This window comes from Ambystoma mexicanum, chromosome 3p (genome assembly GCF_040938575.1).
Source record: "Ambystoma mexicanum isolate Mex_15411 chromosome 3p, UKY_AmexF1_1, whole genome shotgun sequence".
NCBI classification, from domain to species: Eukaryota; Metazoa; Chordata; class Amphibia; order Caudata; family Ambystomatidae; genus Ambystoma; species Ambystoma mexicanum.
Window position 1 is genome coordinate 419,000,181 of NC_090925.1, and position 18,039 is coordinate 419,018,219.

Below are 18,039 nucleotides of genomic sequence, written 5' to 3' on the forward strand. Positions count from 1 at the left end.
AAATCTAAGGTCATAAAGAGACCGTGCCGAAGGCAGCAGACAGAATGAGAAAGACCAGTCGCAGAGAGCAGAGCAAAGGGGAGTTGTCATCCAGGGCTGAAATGGTTTAAAAGAATGAAAAAGAGGGGATGAAAGAGACTGGAGGAAAAAAACAGCAGCAGCCTAGGCTGAAAAAGGAGAAAGTATCGACAGAAGGAGAAGTGTACGTACAGATGTGGAAAGGGCAAATATGACATGAATCTAACGTAGTATAAGCACACAATCAAACTTCCAGGCATCATAATTTGCCCTAGCCAATACAGACTGATAATCGACTTTTGGCTTGAAAGAAATGAGGTGCTGTGTACATGTGGATAAGCGAATGGTAAAGACTTTATGCTGGCTAGTCCTTGCAAATTGAAATTTGTACCCGTTACTTACCCCATCACAACTTCAATATATAAAATATGCTCTACGTCTACAACTAGTAGAGGTCGCACCTAAGGCGGAACGGGACTGCAGCCTCTTTTCCAAAGGCCTGTCGGGATTTAGATCAAAGGACACATGCACCCCAACTACCCGTTCAGCAATTAAAGTATAACAAAGCCACTGTGTCCTACAGCCACTGACGCTTTAAAACTATATGAAATACACTTGACCCCGATGTCCACAAGTTGAAGTTAACATACTACAAGTGTTAACTAAGGAGTTCCCCATGAGATTTAAGAACTCCGAGGAAGACCTGGAAAGGATGAAAATGAAAGCATAATACTGTTGTCTGCAATTATTACTTTACCTATTATCGCAACCAGGGATAAACGCCCGTCACCCCATGGCACGCCACGCTTTGAAACACGTGTCGGTTCTGAACTGGACTTTTTGGGCCTGGGAGCGTTTTCCTATGGGATTGCACCATTATAAAACACTTCAGCCCCTTTGTCTTTCTTGAACCATGGGAACTGAACACCCACGGGAACAGTTTGTGCTAAACTCGATGTAGCATTCAGTCTTACCCTACGTTTCTTTGCTGTGCCAGGCTTTCTACTAAGTGCAATACATGGTCCGACAAATTACCTAGATTGTGAATGCTCCCTGGAGGAAATTGGTATTTTTTGCACATTAGAGAAAGGTGCTTTAATAATTACATCGGTTCAACCCCTATTTTCCGTATATTCTCTATGGCCCCAATACCATAAGAATGATAGATCACAGAACCCTCTATTTTCCAGTTTCAACATTCTGCAACCTTCGCCCACTTCTACCAATGAACATACCCATTCAAAACTTCACTTTTCACTTTCTGTTTATCCTTGCATCTTCTAAAAATTACTTGAAGTCAGCTTTCTAAATAGCTAGGAGTTCCTTTTGAATTTGCTACATGCTGCCCTCTTCAGGAGACGGCAGCCACTTTTATGCTAACCAAGTGAAACAGAAGATAATCATATGTTGTGACAACTCTTTATGATGACTGCATATAGCCAGGAACATTTTTTGGGTGTCAAAATGTGTTACCTTTCAAAAATCGAAGCACCACTGCCACTTAATATGCATCTATGCAGCATTATATACTCTGTACAACATTTCCATCACTCCTTTAAAATTGTTAGTGTATTTGACTAGGATAAAAACAGCAACCTTAATCATTGTTCTACCAGGAGTATGCAACCTTTGGCAATCCACGTTTTGAACTACAACCCTCATATGCCTTAGCCAGAGAAGTGAACGGTGAGGGATGACGGTAATCACAGTCCAAAACAACTGAAGAGCCACAGGTTGCAGATCTCAGCTTATGTGCTCCATTAAATACTGGCACAACTCGAATCACACTGACAGCAACCATGAGAAACACGGACCCCCCCCACCCCAGATAAGTGTTGGGAGCCCTTCACTTTTTACAGTCAAAACAAAAAGTTTGAGCATATGTCCATTGTTACTCATATTCTTTTGTACCTGCAGTTATCAGACTGGTCACTCTATCCAGTGTGCATGTTCAACAAAACAAACTGAAATGTGAACCACATGGGTATTTGTTTACCTACGAGAATAATAAACTGTATGTTATGGATAAAATATCGTTATTCCTTTTGGCTTCATCCGCCCCATCTATTTTCTCTATATTTCACTTTCTAGCTACACAGTTTAGGGGAATACTAAGGGATACAAAATTGGATCATTACTCTTCAAAAAGAACACAGTATGCTATGAAACACGTTTCGGTAAGGCCTCCGACCAGAGAGGATTTCAGCAAAGAATGTATGCACTATATAATTCCCAGTCGATAAAGCATAACACATTGATGAATACATAATCTGCATATGTAGAAACGAAAGCTGTATATGCAAGACTGGATTAACACACAGCAAGAGAGACAAGCCTACAAACTCTATGAAATGCCCCTTCAAGAGGCCAGGAAACTAAATGCGCTTCGCCCAAACCTGTTCCCCACAAAAGAAATATTGAGACTAAGAGCGGTTGACAAGGCGTTTGATACATCATGCAGACTGTGCTTAAACAAAGACGGGATTCTGTGCTTAAACAAAGACGGGATGGAATCCCCGAGACATATGATATTATTTGACCCGCTATAAGCGCAAAAGGACCAATACCCTGGGCAGACTGATCAAGGAAAGGGAGTAGATAACAGCTAACGACTGGTGGATGGCGTTCACGCAGGGCGAACAGATTTCAATAACATTGGCCTTGGTTAGGCGTTTGAAAGAGATTTTCTGGAGGAGTGAAGGGAACATGCCCAAGATGGAGGAACTGCCTACTGGATAATTGATATTGATCAGTGGCCAAAGATGACATGGGTTAAGAATTCCGGAAGGACAAAAAATCTTGTTTAAGATGTTTAACAGTTGGATGGTATAAAGTTTTTTTTTCTGTAAAACCAAACACCTAAATACAAAATAAAAATAAATGTAGAAACTTTCCAAATGGTTCTACTTTTAATTGTCTACACAGGCAGACTGCCCTTTTTCCTATTCGTTTGTTCACCAACCAACTACTTTTCAATCAAATAATGTCATTAATACAATAGCAAGGGACGGCAGATCTTCCAACTATTAGCCCAAGCCATAAATTAGTTTTCAAAAATGGATTAGCAGAGTTTGCACTGATTAGCAAACAGACCCATTTGATTAGCAATGTTGTTAATGTCACCAGAAGTAATGTGTACCGAAGACATGAAATGGGCAACAAAATATCATTTTTGCCTACTGCAGAAATATGACATTAGTGAGAACAGTTAGGACTTGCAAATTCAGCTAGGCCAGCAGGTCAGGTAACTTAGTTTACCTATTTGATCTAAGAGAAATGCGTTCAACCCATAGCAACCGATGACAAAAAATGTAAACGCGATTTCTGTAACATGGTGGCTGTCACTACAAACCCGCTTTGTTTGGCACACTGCTGTCACCCAGCCATGCACAGTGAAACTGTTATTTGATATTTACTGCAAACAAAGTAAATGTTAAATAAATGTTTCAAACATCCCTTGGAAATGGTACTCGCCCTTCATAAAATCTACTCGACTATGCGAGTGGGTAAAATACTTTGTGAGCTGTGGATGAATGTCTGTAAAACGTAAATGGTTAGCTGCATGAATGGACACAAATTAATAGATATGACAAGAAGGCTCTGAGAACAGTCTGTCCAGCTGTCTCCTGCAGGTGCCAATATATAATGCAATCATTATAAATCAAAGCAAAGCGAGCTCTGGAAGCTAAATACAGTGTAGGGTATTGCAGCAGATGGAACTATTGATCGCTACTGTGTGTAAACATCTAGTTAGCTTTGTGTATTCATTGTGTAAGAGGAAAGAACGTAAGAGAGTGTGCAGAGTGGGTGGCGCATTGTAGTTTGTGGTCATTGCGCTTTCACGGTAGCGGGTATAAAGAAACAGGGTGATAAAATAGAATGTCAGTGAGTATGGGATCAGCTCATGGATTGAGTACCAATTGCACAGATGTAGCCAACCAGCAAGTTACAGAACTAGGTTTGCCATAAAAGACATTTGATTGTGTGATCATGTACATTTGCAGAAGTCTTTACTCGTCACTGATGCATCTTCATCAATAAAATGGAATATAATTGAGACTTTCAGATTTAGATGCACTGACCTAAACTTGACTGTAAAACTAGGAGATGATGCAGTGTTTTACAGTATCAACACTGTAATTATGCATTTTGTAACAACTTACATTTTAAGGAATGGAATTGCATGATTGTCTTTTAAAAAAATATTTAAAAAAGTTAGCACATACTGCTCTTTGCCAGGCAGGATATAGTTAATACATGTATGACTAAAAGTATAATCCAGATTTACATCTGGTTTGCAATTATTTGAAAAAGAAAAATGCAATTCTTGCCTAGCACTCCCACACAGGCCTTTGGCCTTTAAGAGCAGAGGAGAACATTATTTCTGCACTTTCTCTCCATTAGCACTTAAGGGAACTGAGAAAAGAGCGAAGAGGGCACTGAGGGCAATAGAGGAATGCAGGGCTAGCTGTGCTTTAATTGAACATGGCAATTTAAATATCCAGTTTTGCTAGGCAAGTGTCAATTTGATTAGCAAACCTACAGAATTGCATAGCAAATTGCTATGCTACACATTTTATGCCTTGTAGCCAAAATCTTCCTGCCTTCCCCAGTTCAATAGGCTCTTCTGCATGTTAACATCACTGGTCCAGCTTGGAGCAAAGAGGCAGCAACATGGGACCAAATGTATGTATTTATTGATTGGGCATTTACAAGGCGCTTATACAACTGGACAGTGTTTCAAAGAAAGCATCACAGGGTAAGATGGGGAGGAACAAGGGATCAAACGACAATGAAAGAAACAAGTAACAATAGCGGTCCTACTGGGCCTTGTGACATTCAGAACGTGCAGGTGCAGAGAAAGAGGAGGCGTGGCAGAATAAGTGCTGGTGGGTCCCCAAAAGGAAAAGTGCCAGGGATGCCAGTTGTGGGGGCAACAGATAAGTGCAGCGTCACCGACATCCCAAAGGTAGGGAGGCAAGCCACCATCAGGTAAGTGCAGGCCCGAGACACACAAGTGAGTGGGTCCGGAGACCAGTGCAGACGGGGGCGGATGCTGGTGGCGATTGGACAGAAAGCCAGGACCCAAGCAGGACTCTGGGGGGACCTGGCTGCCAATCTCAGCGACTGGGGGGAGTGGTTAGCAGGGGAGAGTGTGAAGGAAGAGAAAGGTTTTGGAGGTACTTGCAGAACTTGAGGAGATCCGGCTCAAGATGAAGGAAGACTCCAGAGGCAGGAGCCAGCCGAGGAGAGAGATCTGCCACCAGCTCTCTGCTTAGAGAGGCATTTGACCAGCAGAGTTGGAGCAGGAGGAATGAAGGGATCTAGAAGGAGAGTATTTAGTGAGAGAGTGGACGATAGTGTGGTCCCAGGCCCCAGATAGCCTTATGGATGATGCATAGGGTTTTTAATTTAATCAATGCAGGAACTGGGAGCCAATTGAGTGATTTTAAGGCTGGGGAGATACAGTCCCTGGGCTGAGACCAAGGATAAGTCTTACAGCCATATTCTGGATTAGTTGGAGAGGGCAAGGGCTTTAGAGACATTGAGCTTCTGGTGAAAGGGAGAATACCTCTGAGGTGGTGAAGTTGATAGTGGGCCTTCTTGGAAAGGTCCAAGGTGTGCGTGTGTGAGAGAGAGAGAGTGAGATTGAAGAATAGTTTAGTGTAATCTGCACAACACTGGAAGTGTTGAGAGATGGAGATCAGATGAGCAAGAGGGGCAAGGTAGATGTTAAGGGGGGTGGGAAAGGGCAAATAAGGGGTTGGGGTTAGTGAATAGTAAAAAAATAAATAAAAAATACAAAACTTTTTTTTTTTAAACAGGCGGCAGGGGGGGGGGGGGGACTCCCCACCCCCTACCAAAAAAAAAGCAAGGACCTATTTTGTAATTTAATACACATTTAAATTGCAGTCGTAATAATGACAGGTGATGAAAGGACCGGATCCCCTGGGAGGGGCGGTGAGTGAGGAAGGAGGTTATCTTGGAGCCGCTTTATGAGGATAGAGTGACCGTATCAAAAGGCAGAAGAGAGCTCAAGGAGAATGAGAACAGCAGGAGAGTTAGAATCAAGGTTTGTGAACCGTTCTTCACGTGTGTTCAGGAGAGCAGTTTGTGCCTCTGGATGCTCAGAATCCAGAGTGGTGGTCATGCAAGCAACCGACAGACTCAGTGTGCTGGGCCAGTTGGGGGAAGACCGACTTCTCCAAGCAATAGGACGATAGTTGGCTGACACAAGGGGTCGACAGAGGGCTTTTTCTGAAGGGGGTGCACAAGGGAGAGCTTAATAGAGGAAGGGAAGGAGCCAGAAGAAAGAGCGGTTGCAGAAGTCAGCAAGAGCTGGTGCAAGGGAGCAGATATTGTCCTTGATAGTTCTGGACAGAACAGTTTGGATAAGACCTTCATAGAGCGTACTAGTGACCTCAACCATTGTGATTGCTTTCTTTTTTGATGAATGTTAAACAACTGAATTAAAACAAACTAATTTGTAACCACTAAACAGTGTGCACTAAATAATCACTACAGAACGGTAACTTGTGAGGATTGTGTACAACATGAATGCGCACAGACTTGTATAGAAAACACTCTTGTTACCCCAATAGATCGATAGGTGAATGTCGGTCTCTATGTAGCCATGCAGCCACTGACCGCCAACTAACATGGATCAATCAGGAATTAAATAAATATGAAAATGCAAAACATTATAATGGAATAATAGTGGGTAGAGCGCACAGACTAATATTCATCAAATCCAAAAACGTTAAAGTAATCGATCTGCTATTACTCCCAAGATAGGAATTCAAACTCAGGTCATCAAGCCCAAAGTCGAGGGACGTACCCACTAGACTACTGGAACGTCTGCTTAGAAATCTTACGAATGTTCCGGTTAGGATTGTACGAATCTGTAACGATTACAGCAGAAGAACCCAAAATAAAACATTTAGCTAGAGATGACCCATACTACCCTAACGCTGCCACACCCCTGCTGTCTGGCTGTCCGTGGGATATGGTGTCCGAGGCGGGGCGACTTAAGTAATACTGCACTTTCCCAGCTTTAAGTAGATGTGGGATGGGCCCTGCCTGCTCCGGCTGTCAGTTCCTAAAGAGAAGAACGTGCACTCCTACCATTCTTGGCGCTTCTGCCGAAAAGGCACCCAGTCAAATGTATGAGACAATATTTTGGCTCCGCTGGACAATAAGCCGCTCAAATACCCTTCAGGTAGCATGCAAGGTTCTCACGCTGCACTCACCTAAGACGGCTCCCGGTGAGCCTTCAGAAACTCCCCCCACACAGCACGGTAAAACCAGCACACCGGTCATTCACAAGCAGGTTGCCGACTTCCGTTTCCGGTGCAGCGTCTGTCAACCTGAGCCTCTAAGAGCAGCAACAAACCGGCAGCCATCTTTAAATTACAAGATACTAGCAACACTTGCCTGTAAGAGAAGCGATCGGAATAAATAAAAGGTACTGTATTCAAAATTATTTATTGTAATTTCTAAATAAGGTAGGGGCATCCCAAACAAGAAAAACACTTACACATTTAAATACAAGTTTGATAAACAATACCGTTCACATGTGTATTAACTAACTATTAATAAATATCGTATGCTTTCGCGTTTTCCTCATTGTAGCCGTTTTCTGTACACCCGAGCGTGCTGAAGTCATTTTGTACTTCCGGAGTATCTCCATGTTTGAGCGTCTGCCATGGGGGGTCTCTTACGTTGCGTCCATCGCTTCGCTGGAGATGAAAATGTAAAACCCTCCCCGTTAGCCCCTGCTACAACCAGCAGGATTCTGTAACGACCATGGGGAAATCTGACAAGCCCCGGGCACGCATGTCTGCGTTCGCTTTCTTCGTGAAGGCCTGCAGGGCGGAGATCCGTAAGCGGCATCCTGAAGCCCGGGTGAGCGTGAGCGTGCTGTCTCGCGCCTGCAACGAGCGCTGGCGAAGCACGACTGTGCGCGAAAGGGCCATGTTCGAGCACCTGGCTCAGAGCGACAAGCAACGCTATGAGCGTGAGATGGGAGGCCCGGTACCACCACGGGCGCGGCCCCGCAAGGACCCCCACGCACCCAAGAAGCCTCTTACAGCATTCTTCTTGTTTGCCTCCTCGTACAGGCCTCAACTCCGGGTGGAATGTCCCGGGCTCTCCGTCCCCGAGCAGGCCAAGAAACTCGGCCAGAAGTGGTCAGAGCAAACCCCCGAAGAGCGGAAACCTTTCGAGCTCAGGGCAGCTGTCCTGAAGGAGAAGTACGACGCAGAAGTGACGGCTTACCACCTGAGTGGGCCACGGGCTCTGAAGGAGACGTACGACACGGAAGTAGCGGCCTACCAACTGAGTGGGGCGCAGGCTCCCGCTGATATGGCTAAGAAGGAGGAGCAAGAGATCCACCACAGTCAGGTGTCAGAGAAAGGGCAGCCAGCACACCACGTGGAGTTTCTGCAAGAGCACGCGACAGAAGCCCGTTGCTGCGCAGCACCTGATGGGGTGGGGGATTCGCACAAGCGTGAAATGGCAACTCACAGTATTGTGGTACCCGGTGAAGAGAAGCAGATGATGGAGGCCCACCACAGCAGGGAGGCTAAGAAAGAGGAACGGAAACACGGGTTGAGGCCTGAAGTCTGCCCCAGCAGAGTTATTGTGCCAGAAGTGCTCAATTTGGAGGACAGTGATGAAATGAGTGATGGGTGTGATGATGCAGTAGAAGTGGCCAGCCAGAGGAAGGGCGTGAGGGAGGCCGTAGGAGCCCCAAGAAAGGAAGAGTTTGGGAAGGAGGAAAAGCCCGAGGGAGGAGAAGATCTGGATGAGGAACTTACCTAAGGAAAAGGAAGATGGACACTGAGATGTTGAAGCCGCTTTTGTAATTCCTAGTCCCTGATGTGTTCTTTTCTCTAAGTGTTTTGTTTTTCGCGTTCGCTGTTGTGTGTTTAGTGCAGCCTCCGTATACCACAGTACAAACCTTGAGATGAAAATAGGTTTAATATGAGCATTAGCCCGGTCGCAATTGGAGGTTATCTGCATGTTTAAAGGACTGTAGAATGTTTTGAAACCGAGACTTCAGTTGTCCTAGTTTACATCTGTGTTCAACGCCTACGTTCGGTAATTTTTTTAAAATAATAAAAGTATGTTAAAATATAACATGCTCCCTGTTTTTTTTCTATAGTAGTACAGTAATCATTTTTTTTAAATCATCACATTAACAAGCCCTTTTTGATTGTAGAAGCGTTACAAAAGATACGTTTTGGATCGCTTCTATTTTTTTTTCAGCTTGGAAACACTAGGGTTTTTATTATTTAAAAATTGCTTATGGATTTCCAAATATCTAACCATTGTGCTATTCCCAACCTTCTAAGAATACAGTGTCGTAAGATTGGCAATATTGTTATTTGGTGCAATGTTCCTTCATTAATTAAAATATTGCCAGCACTGTTAAAGCATGTTTGACAATAGCGGCAGTGTGGGTAAGATTGATGGCAAATGTTTCAACACCCGTTGATATGTATTTTGATAATCATGATCCATTTTATCTTTAAAACTGTAATGCTGGTGAAGAGAGAACGGAGGAGTAGAATGTGGCAATGTAAACTTTTTTTGACTGCTCTGTGTGAACGTGCACTTCTTGATGTGTTACACAACTCACGCACAATGGAACACCTAAGTCACTGTAAACGTAATCCGGTCTGGCCCATGAATAAACAGCATGGAAACGGTTGATGATGCTGGATACATGAAGCACAGAATACAAGGATAAGAACATTATGTGAGTGTTACATTTCTAAAGGAGACTTGCGAAATCCAGCTTATTAACAAACCTAGTACTCTTAATAAAGATGTCTCCTAGAAAAGGTCAGTGTCTTGGGATGTTGTGGTACTTCTGTTGGTTACTGCCACTCGATACTCTTTTTAGCAAAGTGCTGTCTTTAAAGCCGTTGAACATGAACAAGGAAGTCACTAGTAAGCATACAGGACTGCTACCACAATCTGCAATATTTGTCCATGCCAAGGCTACATTTATCTTCTGTGGTCTGCTTTCTAAAGAGCCCATTATTATAACAGAACTGAGCAATTTCTCCTCCAGCAACACCGTTTAGTTCAGAAAGAAACTACAAACAATGGAGCAAGCACTTGTAGCACAATTCACAATAACTTTTGCTGGAATATAGTGTGCTTGGGGAGAAATGGTTTCCTGAAGAAGCATTACATCAGATTGAATTAATGTTGCCACTTAGCAGTTAATAAGTGTGTGTGTGTGCGTGGCCTAAGAAACTGCAGCTACATTAACTGGGCTAACAATGTACATAGTTAAATGTATATATTCGCCAAAACTACTATTCCCCACTCCTCACAAGACTATTCATCCCCCCAACCATGCCATGTTTGCTGAGGCTACCCTACCCTCTTTCCTCTATTCTACTTTAAACTCATTGACTATAAAAATATGTCCCTGTAGACCCTGATTTAATGGTATTCTCGCTTAACCACCCCATGATTCCCCACGTTAAGCATTTTTTTTATAACACATTTCATTGTTTTATAAACTCAACATAACAACATATGAAATTCCCCCCTTCCTCCCAACCCATCACTCCACACTCTCATTCCATCTCATTGGATCTCAGTTATGCCGCTTTGTGCTAGTTTCACAGTTATGTGGTCCACCGTTCTATTGCGGAGTGTTTCGCACCTTTTGCAGTACGTCGTATTAGATCTCAGTCTGCACTCTCTTCCCATTTCCCCCATATCTTACTAGCTTTGGCAGGGCACCCCCGTGCCATGTATATTCTTTGTTCTTTAATTGCACAAATATTCATTTCGGCGGACCATTGTCCCTGGGTTGAGCATTCCAAAGCTCCCCACTTCTGTGCAATGTCTCTTTTAATCAGCCCCACTGCAGTTGTTAAGAAGATAGTCTCCCATTTGTTTGTGTCGTGTTCATCTGGGACCCCTAATAGCCGCTTTGCGGGTTCCAGTGCAACCGTCCGACCCAGGACATGCAACAGCTTTTGACAGCATTGCCTCCCAAAAGTTTGTATGTGGGGGCATTCCCAGAGTAAATGGTAAAAAGTGCCCTCCTCTCCCCGGCATCTCAGGCAATTGGGATCCAGGGCCCGTTCCCGGCCGAATAGGGCCGCTCTTGAGTAATAAACCCTATGTAGGATCTTGAGCTGGACCAGCCGGATCTTACAGTCTATGGAAATCTCTCGAGAGTACATGAGTACCCGAACCCAGTCCTCCGGTGCTATGACATCCACATCTCTTTCCCATTTAGCTTTGAGGTCGGCCAGTTCTGGGATTGCAAACGCATTTATGACTTTGTATAGAGTAGATGTGACTTTGGTGGGAATATGTTGTGGGAAGAGGTTGCGCTCCAGGGGGGTACATTCTGGTGCGTCCATGAGTGCCTGTCTATGGCCCCGAAGGGCGTGCGACAGTTGCACATAGCGGTAGCACTCACTTTCGGGGAGTCCAAATTTCTGTTGCAGTACTTCGAACTGGGAAATGGCGCCCTCCGTTATTACATCCCCAACTGTGTTTATACCTGCCTCCACCCACCTGGGCCACCTTGCAAGTTTCCGTACCTCGGTAAGCATGTAATTACGCCACAGTGGTTGTGCCAATTTTGTTCCCCCAACCAATATGTGTATGCGCCTGCCTCCATACCACTGCAATATGTGTGGAAAGTGTCTGTGGGAAGGGTCTAGAAAGATTCTGGTAAAGCATGTCGATTGGTGGGTTGTCTCGTATGATGGCTGCATCCGCACAGATATGTGGGAGGTCACGATCCCCGTGTAACAGGTCGTTGACCACCACTAATTGGGCAGCCCAATACACGGTAAGCATTTTTGATTGACTAGTCGAATGTATAAAATGGAATATGTGCACTCGTCTTGAGAATTCACATAGGTGGTAGGTTAACCTGCCACTCATCTGCCTTCTAGCTAACATTTTTCTTTTGCCCGTAACCTGCCTCTGCCCCTCACTTTCTCTGCCTGCGCTCTAGTACTTCAAGACAAAGTACACAACACCTAACTGGGAGTACTGCTCGGGTTACTTACTGGTCAAGCTCCTTTCTATCCCTTAACACCCGCATGCACACACAACTCTTTGTCAAAATGCATTTTTTCAAAAGTTTTATTTTTTTGTCACAAGGTTTGGATCTAATCTCCTTGTAAAAAACCTATAAACTTGTGTATCGTTAATCCTCAAAGTCTATCTTAGATGACCGTTTACCAAAATTGCAAACCTACATCTATGTTGCAATTATGAATATTTGATTCCCTTAGTTGAAAACCTGAGCGAAAATGTACAAGGAAAAATTGAACATGTTGACACGTGTTTCGGCCTGTACACCATGGAATCGGAGTCAAAAGATCACACCCCTTAATTCTCCATTAGGCCTTTGAAATGATAAAGCTGACCCCTTCAAAGGTAACAGTGCACTCGAACATTTATTGCCAAGAGTACAAGTATAAACTGACTGCCATAATGCCTTCCCCCTTCAGCCACCGACTCCAACTGCGCTCTCATTGGAGATTTCACATCCCTCTAAATCTGCATTCAAACAGCAACAGTCTACAAGCTGTGTAGTCTTACATGGAACCTGGTGCCTAAGAACTATATAATACACCTCCCTTCTTTGGGAGATGAACAAACGCCGAAAGAACACGAGCGAAGGAAGAGGTGGGGGTAGGACAAGGAGGAACAACAAGAAAATTAAGTGTGAAACAGGAAAATAAGTGATGTTTGTGTTCTAACCAACCTTGACGACCCTCCTCTTATTCCATTCATCACCATCCAACCAAACAGCGTTACCACATTCCCTCTCAACCATCATGGGGTCAGAATATTTGGAAGCACCCTTCCTGGGCATCAGACTGCACTATAGAGGCCAACCCACACTCTCATCCTCTCTATAACACCCCTGACATCTGTGTCCACCATTCTAGAACGATCTGCTCCAGCGGTGTTTTGGGTTTGCAGCTCCTCATGACCTCAAAAGGGTAAACGCCAATGGTCGGGTGAGGAGTGACCCTGTACTGGAAGGCTCTCCCAAACTAGATCCTTCTGCCAATCCCTGTTATTCTGTACTGACAACCGTACGCCATCCATGAGCGTGCAGTTAAAGCGCTCCACGCAGCCATTACTCTGTGAATGATATAATGCTGTCCTCTTATGCTTCACATCCCCTGATAGAAACTGGTCCATTGTCACTGAGCAAGTGCGATGGCAACCCTACCATCCAAAACACATTGTGCAGAAACTTAAGGTTCCTAGAAGTGGCATCTCTGATGACACCACCCAACCCCCACATTGCAGGCCATTTTGTGAAAAGATCCATCACTACCAATACATACCTGTCCCTCGAGCCAGCAATGTTCAAAGGCCCAAGAAGATCAACAGCAAATGTACCCCATGGCAGCGTAAGTACGGTACTGGGGGGGAACCCATCCACAAAGCTTAATGTCTCAGTTTCTTAGGACTCTCCAAGTCCTCGGGCCCTCTGCTAGCCTTGCTTTAGCAGGGCCTCTGGAGAGTGTCCGCCCATTCAGGTTTTCTAGGCTCCTGTCACCCTCGTGACTTCTCCAGCCTCGAAGATTAGTGTCTCTCAGCTTGTCAGGGCTCTCCAAAGCCCTCTGATAGGGTTGTTTGGTCAGGGCCTCAGTAGGACGTCTGGCTGTTCAGGTTTTCTGGACTCCTAACCCTTGTGGCTTCTCCAGCCTTGAACATTCTCTCTTCCAGTCTTGGCTTCTTGGTCAGTCAAGATGCCAGTCTCTCTGTAGAGGGCGCTAGAGGGCCAACCAAGATGGCAGCTCCCCTGTAAGCTCTCGGCTACCTCTCACATGAATCCTGGTAAATCGCGGCAATCCTGAGGCGAAATCCCCAAGTATGCAAGAATTACACTATTCCAGTGCGGCACTTCATCCCTGCCGAAAACCCAGAGCAAATCGGACTTGCCTTCCGCGAGATATCTGCAGCAGGGTCCAAGCTGCACAATCGTGAGCCGCGCGGGTCCCTGTAACACCGAGCCGCCCAGCATCATACCTCCATGAATACGTAGAAGGAGCCGCGGAATTAACCGTGAGACCTGCCGGGTCCAGCAGCAGCAGGGAGGAGGCACTGCTGGAGTTGGCCCGCTGCGTGTAACACTCCGCGGCACCGAGCAGCTCCACGGCTTCCGCCCGCGTCAAGCCACACACAGCCTGTCATCCTGAGCGCGTGGGGGAGACGTGCGGGACGGCGGTGACGATTCCCCAGCCCTGCAGAGCAGCTACAAGGTCCGCGCCCACACCCAACAGAAAGACTGTGTCGGAGCGGACACCGGCAGGTGAGAGGCGGGAGGCGCGCAGAAGCACATGTAGGCTTACAAAGCAAACGGGACAATAAGCCAACACCACTAAGCAAGGCTGGCAAAAAGGGGGACACTCTGCGGAGGTCTTCGCTCCCCGAGGCACTCTTGCCGAGTCAGCTAAGCGATGGGCCATAAAGACACTTCACGCAACCCGGTACAGGCCCCTTCTAGTGCGGCGCGCAGCGGCAAAAACCTGCCGGCAGAACACCAGAAGCCAGCGGAATCCCCGCAGGGATAAGAACTTGTCCTCAAAACAGACAGCTACTAAATACCACCAGTCCCCCATGTGAAATCGTCCCGGCATTACTGCGCCATGGCCCATCAACCGTGCACGCTTTGCCAGTGCCCCACAGGGCACATGCAGTAACCTGACACATCCACAAGAACTGGAACAACCAATCCTTCCTGACCCACGTACAAGGCATAAAACGTCAAAAACCGGGCATTTCGACCCTGCCCCCGACAGCACAGGACAAACAGCCGAACGGCACCCACATATCTGCCAAGGCTAAGATGGGGAAAACTGACAAGTCCCAGAGAAAACTCAACTTTGATGCGGGCCCAGCACCCAAAACGGCCAGATCGGGTAACCGCCCATAATCCTCAACCCAATCCCTCAAAGGAAGAACACCCGCAACAACCAGACATTAGGGAGATCTTAATGGACCCAAAACGCTGGAATAGGCGGCTTAGACAGCAAGATAGACTCGCTCTCGTCCAAGGTGGACCTGCTGCAACACCGCCTCGATAAACACAGCGACAGGTTAGATTCCGTTGAACAAAGGGTCCCTGATCTGGACGACGGCGCATCAGCACTCACCACACGAGTCTCCATGCTAGAGGGCCAAAGGAAAACTGTTCTGGCTAAAAATGAGGACTTGGAAGGTCGCTCCAGACGAAATAATATAAGGATAGTCGGAGTCAGGGAGCAACAGCTACAAAACAAAATAGAGGAGCACATTGAGAAACTATGCACTGAGCTATTTGGCCCCACTACTCTGTCGCAATTATTCGTGGTGGAAAGAGCCCACAGGATCCCTGCAACCAGACCCATCCCGGGGACACCCCCCCCGCCCGATCATAGCTAAACTCTTAAGCTATAAGGACTCCAAACTCCACTGCGAGGGAGACGACATTCATTTTTATCCAGACTTCTCTCCATCAGTCCAAGCCCAAAGGAGGCCGTTCACCCATGTTGAACACAGGCTGCGCGATAACCAAATCACTTATTCGATGCTCTTCCCTGCAAAACTATGCATTCAACATGAGGGAAATACAGATTTTTTCAACTCCCCCGAGGAAGCCACACTGTTCCTCGACAGGCAGGGATGTAAACCCGCAAACCAAAAGGCCGGATCTACAAGAAGAGAAAGGGCGGGGAGAATCCCGCCTTGATGAACACCCGTAGCACTGATCCAAAGCAATATGGAAACAAGCCATCAGGTCAATCTCCACAACTGGGAGGTGGGGGCCTGAGTCTTGGAAGGCCACCTGCGCCCCGTGCACAGCACCTTTTGTGTTCTAGTTGAGGGGGGGTTCCAAACGGACAAGTTGGGGGTTGCCCGTGCAAGGAAAGTTGTTATAATGTTGTTGTTGTTCAAAGTGCGCGCCATGCACTGCCGCCCAGCTGCTGACCTCGCCCCGGGTCCCACAGCCGCCCCCAAACACCTACATGTCTGAAGAAGATCCCATACGTCCCAGTCGGCCCACGCACCGGGACATCACCAAGGAGAAGTCTACCGCTACACCCTTAAACGGGGTTCCACATAAAACACTGTCGGGCCAATTCAAAGTAGCAACCTGGAACATTAGAGGGGGCAATATCCCAGCCACGACATGCAAGATCCTGCAACTGCTCAGACGGTACAAGATCAAGGTGGCAATGATTCAAGAGACCCACCTTCTTCCTCAAAATGAACACCTCTGGGCCCGCAATTGGGGATGCCACCGTTACTTCTTTCTTACTCATCCTACGCCAGGGGAGTCGTAATCCTCATTCACTCTTTGCTGTGTTTTCGCCTGATCAAAATGGAAAGGGACAGCGATGGAAGAGCACTCCTGGTACAGGGGATTGTGGAGGGAGAGGAGGAGGTATTTGTCAATTCCTACGCCCCTAACACAGACGGCGCAAACAATTTTGACTGGGTGCTGTCCCGCCTAGCACAAGTGCGTAACGCAACCATAATCCGGGGAGGCGACCTGAATACATGTCTCGACCCACGGAAAGACAAGTCACAGCCAACAACAGCGTACCCATCCAAGGCCAGCCTACAAGTGCAAGAGATCTGCAAAGCATTCAACCTATCTGACATATGGAGAAACCAGAACTGGGAAATCCGAGACTACACATATCACTCAAGCGTCCATAATACAAGTTCTCGTATCGATTATCTGCTAGTCTCTGCACACAGCAATTGGCAATGGGGCAGTTGCCAAATACTCCCCAAAACATTCTCGGATCACGCCACTGTAATACTCGAATGCTACCTACCGGCTACCAGACCACGGCCTCCCCACTGGCGCTTTAAACCCAGATCACTTGCGGATCAAGTATTTGCTACAGAACTACGCGAGGAAATCAGCACCTTCCTTGAAATTAACCAGGGCACTGTCAACTCCACAGGGGTGCTGTGGGAGTTACTCAAATGCTATGTAAGGGGCGTCTGCCTGGCTAAGGAAAACGGAATTCTGAAACTAATCCGACGAGAACTAGGTGCCAGCGAAACTCACCTGAAAGGCCTAGAAAATCAGCAAGCCATCACTACTTCGGACCACATCCAGGCAATGTTGAAAGAAGAACTTCTCAACTTCAGAAACCTAGCGGAACGTGAGATATAATTTCTAGGCCACAATCACAGAATTAGACAATATGGCGAAGGCCAGAAACCTGGAGCTCTCCTTGCACGTCTCATAGCTGCAGACAGGAAACCAATAAGGGTGGATAGTATCCGATCACCACAGGGAAATATACTACATAAAGAAGAAGACATAGTCGAAGTGTTCAGAGCATTCTACCAAGAGCTATACAGTGGCAGGCACCCAACAGACACTGAGGTGATTTGTAACTATCTCAACGACACATAACTGTACTGGGTGGAGAGGGAACTCTGCGAGCCACTGAACGACCCCACCACACTAGATGAGATCCAAGAAGCAATAAAAAGTCTACCGCTATCCAAAGCCCCAGGACCCAACGGGTTAATCAGCGTGTTCTACAAATTTTTCGCCCCAGCCATAGCCCCCCTCCTCCTAAATGTCTTCGAAGAAGCGATTGAATCCGGCATCCTCCCACAAACACTAAGGAAAGCCAACGTAATTCTCCTGCACAAAAAAGACAAACCACCCAGAAGAATGTAAATCCTATCGCCCAATATCACTAATTAATCTTGATAATAAAATCCTGGCAAAAATTCTCGCAAACAGACTACTCCCACTAATGCCCGCTTTGGTACTTGCAGATCAGGCAGGTTTTGTGCCTGGCCGAAACACAACATTTGGGATACGTAGAATGTTCGGGGTTCTGGCAGCACTGGACCCCGATCAGCAAGCAGTAGCGATGCTGCTGGATGCCGAAAAGGCGTTCCATTCTGTCGAGTGGCCCTTCCTGTTTGCTGTGCTACAGCAGCTCGGACTCTGGAAACAGTACATCAAGCTGGTCTCGCTTCTCT

The 18,039-nt window shown here is 46.3% G+C and overlaps 1 protein-coding gene and 1 pseudogene across 2 annotated transcripts in view; one reads left to right on the forward strand and one right to left on the reverse strand.

Moving 5' to 3' along the window:
* RAE1 (ribonucleic acid export 1) overlaps window positions 1-7,452 on the reverse strand; it is a 340,130-nt gene extending 332,678 nt beyond the window's left edge. Inside the window, exon 1 of one of the 2 annotated variants that reach the window (XM_069651101.1) lies at window positions 7,269-7,452. The gene's annotated coding sequence lies outside the window, so the exon portion shown is untranslated. The remainder of the gene's footprint in view (window positions 1-7,268) is intronic. The other variant, XM_069651100.1, reaches the window with a different exon arrangement.
* Window positions 7,453-7,649: 197 nt separating this feature from the next.
* Window positions 7,650-9,159, forward strand: LOC138580510 (high mobility group protein B2 pseudogene; annotated as a pseudogene).
* The last annotated feature ends 8,880 nt before the right edge of the window (window positions 9,160-18,039 follow it).